This window comes from Mus pahari, chromosome X, assembly GCF_900095145.1.
Source record: "Mus pahari chromosome X, PAHARI_EIJ_v1.1, whole genome shotgun sequence".
Classification (NCBI taxonomy): domain Eukaryota; kingdom Metazoa; phylum Chordata; class Mammalia; order Rodentia; family Muridae; genus Mus; species Mus pahari.
Window position 1 is genome coordinate 141,549,567 of NC_034613.1, and position 4,840 is coordinate 141,554,406.

Genomic DNA, 4,840 nt, shown 5'->3' on the forward strand with positions numbered 1-4,840 from the left:
TCTTCCCTGACATTCCTTTTATAGTGTTCTGGATTGAACTCAGGGCCTTGCATACGCCAGGCAAATATTCTACCAACTAAACTAGAGCCATAGGTCCCTCTTTTCTCAAGTACTAGAAATCAGGATTCTCTGTTTCCATTTTGGCTTCTCCAGGGAAGTTTGTTTGCGCCTGGGTGTTGCTAATTATATTCACCTCCGGTAGGATTGGCATTAAAATAGAAAAATAACCAGTTACAAAGTAATTAGATAAAATTATTGCTTTTGCTTTCTACTAACATGGCATGACAGGTTTCTAACTTGACTCTCCTTCAGAAAACCATTTGAACTACTGGATTGGAAATTACAGTATGAGCTAATACGGGTCAAGAAAGAAACACAGAGGTGCTAGAATGAATAAAAATGGAAATGCAGAACAGCAAACTCGAACAGCACAGCAGTATTTGACATTGAGAGTTTAAGCCAAACTGTCAGCAACTTGAACTTCAGTGTCGTCATTGTGTGATATGGGTTCAGAAAAAGAACAAACATGTCCTGCCTACTCTGTCTAACAACAGCCCTGGTAGCTAACAAAGCGCTATCATCTCAGGGGACACCAATGAAAATTGCTCTCTGAACCTTCTCTTGGAGAAGGTAGGGAGTGATGCCTGCAGAAAGCTGTGTCCACAGTCTGGCTGTTTAGGAAATTGGCAGCTCAAATTCACAGTTTTGGGGGATTCCGCAAGACCTGATACCAACAATCTATTGTTTTACACAAGTTGGACAAATGCCCATAGCTAAAATAGAAGCAAAAGCCAATTTTCTCTGCACTAGCAACAAATCCAAGGATGCTAGAAAATGCTAACAGAAAGTATAAGGAATACAAACAATAGTAAACTAAATAAAACTACAAGAAGAATCAGGCATGACAAATAGGAAAAAATAGAACAGAAAGAAGCAGACCTACAAAAATGTCATGATAGTCAAGATATAAAATGGCTAATGATTATAATATTTAAAGAAATAATAGATTTTTTCTGAGTTAAACTATTCAACATTTCACATGACAAATATTTAAAAAGTGCATTATGTTGGTATAGCCATTTGGAAACTATTTAATAGCGTTAATTGCCACTAACATTTTAACAAATGAGTTTTAAATAAAAAGTAAATGTGATATATAGGTTAAGAGTAGAACATGGGCTCAGTCCTCGCAACATCCCTTCACAGTCATCTGGAATCCTGTTGCTTGACGGCCTGTGTGCTTGTGCTCAGACATGGCTTCAAATGACTATATCCAACAAGCAACTCAAACCTATGGGCTTATCCTACCCTGCCTATGGCCAACAGCCAGCTCCTAGCAGCACCACAGGAAGTTATGGTGGCATCTCTCAGAACAGCAGCTATGGGCAGCCCCAGAGTACAGGTTATGGTCAACAGTCTGGCTATGGTGGACAGCAGCAAAGCTACGGACAGCCACAAAGCTCCTATAACCCACCTCAGGATTATGGACAACAGCAGCAGTGGAGGTGGTGGACGGGGTGGTGGAGGCAACTATAGCCAAGAACAATCCTCTATGAGTGGTGGTGGTGGCGGTGGTTATGGCAATCAGGACCAGAGTGGTGGTGGCACTGGTGGCTATGCAGGAAACCAGTAGAATCGTGGGGGCTGTGTCAGGGGCGATGGAAGTGGTTACAACAGAAGCAGTGGTAGCTATGAACCCAGAGGCCATGGAGGTGGCCGAGGAGGCAGAGGTGGCAAGGGCAGAAGTGACTGTGGTGGCTTCAATTTGGTCCTTGGGATCAAAGATCTCGTCATGATTCTGAACAGGATAATTCAGACAACACTATCTTTGTGCAAGGTCTAGGTGAGAATGTTACAACTGAATCTGTGGCTGATTACTTCAAGAGGATTGGAATTATTAAGACAAACAAGAAAACTGAACAGCCTATGATTAATTTGTAGACAGACAGGGAAACTGGCAACGATCTCATTTGATGACCCACCTGCTAAAGCAGCTATCGACTGGTTTGATGGTAAAGAATTCTCTGAGAATCCCATTAAAGTTTCATTTGCTACCTGCCGATCTGACTTCAATTGGGATGGTGGAAACAGTCGTGGAGTCTGAGGGCCAGGAGGACCCATGAGCCGTGGAGGCTATGGAGGAGGTGGCAACAGTGGCCGTGGTTGGGGAGGATTCCCCAGTGTAGATGGTGAAGGTGGAGGATAGCAAGGAGCTGGGTACTGGAAGTGTCTTAATACTACATGTGAGAACATGAACTTCTCTTGGAGAAATGAATGCAACCAGTGTAAGGCACCTAAGCCCAGGACAGGGAACAGGAGGCTCTCATATGGGAGGGAACTATGTAGATGATCGATGTGGCAGAGGAGGATATTACTGGGGTGGCTACTGGGGCCGAGAAGGGGACCGTGGGGGCTTCAGAGGGAGATGGGGTGGTGGGGACAGAGCCTATTTTGACCCTGGCAAGATGGACTCCAGGGGCGAGCACAGACAGAATCGCAGGGAGAGGCCATATTAGCCTGACCCCTGAAGTTCTGGAACTCTTCCTGTACCCAGTGTTACCCTTGTTATTTTGTAAATTTACAATTCAGGATCGCTCACGGATATTTGTGTGTGTGTGTGTGTGTGTGTGTGTGTGTGTGTGTGTGTGTGAGAGAGAGAGAGAGAGAGAGAGAGCACCCTAATTGTAACCATATCTCTGGTTCCCATTAAAAACCATCATGTTAATTAAAAAAAAAAAGAGTAGAACATGAAAATAAGAGAGAGATTTACCATGAAAATGAGTTTAATAAACAACTAATTATCTTTATTTAGAATGCTAAGAATGCTACAACCTCCCCATATATGTTAAAAACTATAGGAAGGTCAGCCAGATAGTACAATTAACTGACACACTTATATTAAGTGCTGATAAAACAAAAGATACATTGGAAAAATTAGGGATTACTAAAAACTAGACATCCCTTGCTAAAAACTTACCTTCCAGAAAAGTAACAAAAATCTGATGAAACTATAAAAGCTCATTGTACTTAAAATTTTTAAAAAACATTTTAAAAAGTTGAATACTGTATTGTCCAAATTCTTACAATGCTCAATCACAGTAACTTTAAAATAAGATACTATAAAATAAAGCAAATGATCAAAAAATCTGTTTTGCTACACTTTAAAACTAACCTCAAATTTACATTAGTAGAAAGATTGATTTCCGATTCTTTTCTTTAGAAACTCCAGCAAGAAAGAGGATTACTCTTCACAGCAGAAAATTACATTTTAAAATACCGGCAATTAAAAACAAAGGATTGCATGGCAAAGATCATTTCAAGTGTGAGATAAAAACTGCACATGACTGGAGTGAGTCTGTCATACTTTATCACATTCAAATTTTAAATCATCTTTTAACAGAAGATTCAACTCTTCAAAACAAAGGAGCATGAATTATGAAATCTTTCCCCCCAGCACTCTCATAAAATGCTAACTTTATTCACTGCAGGGGAGTCACTTTCAAAGAATTCCCAGGAACCTGGAAAATGGAGGGATGGAGGATGCTCCAGGGCAGTTGGTCAGGGTTTTTCTTTTCTCCTGAACTGCATGATTCTAATTGGGATATGCATTTGCCTTTTTTTCTCTTGCTAAATGCTTGAAGGTGGATTGGGGTGTGCTGGTCCTACCAACCAAACGGGTGTGAGGAGTTAATGAGGAATAACAGCTGGGCAAGTAACTTTGAACAATGCTTCTCTCTTGTACATGACCTGCTGAATTTCCGTACAGGGTTTTGTAGCTACCTTACTTTGTCATGTACATGATGTATATTGTGCACTACTGTTGTATACCTTGTTTTTCCAACAGTGAACACTTTTAGGCACACTTCAGAGGCTATCTCTTTATGCATTATCTCAGATTTTTTTTTATATTGCAAAGAGTAGGTTTTTGTCCTTTGATTACTGAGAGATCTTCATTTACTTCATTTTTAATAGAAACAATTTTAATAAATATTATTTTCTTATATACTGCTTTTTATACATTTTGGTGTTTCACCTATGTCTTAAATTATGAATGCCATGCACTGGCAAGGCCATTTTTCGAGTCTTCAGAGAAGAGAAAGCACATTGCTTAATTATCCTTCCCCAGCAACAGCTATTGGTATACCTATAATGTAAAAATTAATCTATGTAAAAATCACAAATTAATTTTAAAATTCACATGAAAATTACAAGATAACACTGCAGTTTCTAAACAAAATCAAAGGAATTGGTATAGGGTAGAAATTTAAAATAGCAAAAATTTCCACAGATTCTTATTAAATTTTAAAAATTATTCATAAAATGCAGACCTTTTTGGTGAATGTTTAACCATTTTTAACCTTAAGTCATTGACTCACGTGCTAGATTCAGAGATGTTTTTTCTTTTAAATTCTATGTAATAAAACAAAATTGCATGCCACAGGGCAAGTTTGTATGCTAGTGCTCATGACTAATGTAAGACATTGCTATTCATTCCCTAATAGTTACTTGTGATTGTGTGACAAGCATGCTTAAAGATGATTCAGTTTTACTTCTTTACAGGGCACAAACAATGATTAGTTATTACTCCATACTTTATGATTAAATGCCCTTCAGATTACATGGGATTGTAGGTGGGAGTTACTATGTAACTCAAACATAATTAGCATACAATTAGTTTACAGGTTTTAAGGTATCACTTCAAATTACCAAGCATGAAGTTCTTGTACACCAGCCTGGCATCAGCCATGTATTTACAGTATAGCTATAGAGTAATTACAGTGTTATTTTTGCAATGTGAAATTAAAGTGTTTCTGTTTATTTTCTTTTTCTTTTTCTTTTT

The 4,840-nt window shown here is 38.8% G+C and overlaps 1 pseudogene; it reads left to right on the forward strand.

Moving 5' to 3' along the window:
• Nucleotides 1–1,293: 1,293 nt before the first annotated feature.
• LOC110314538 lies at nt 1,294–2,570 on the forward strand (annotated as a pseudogene).
• Nucleotides 2,571–4,840: the final 2,270 nt, after the last annotated feature.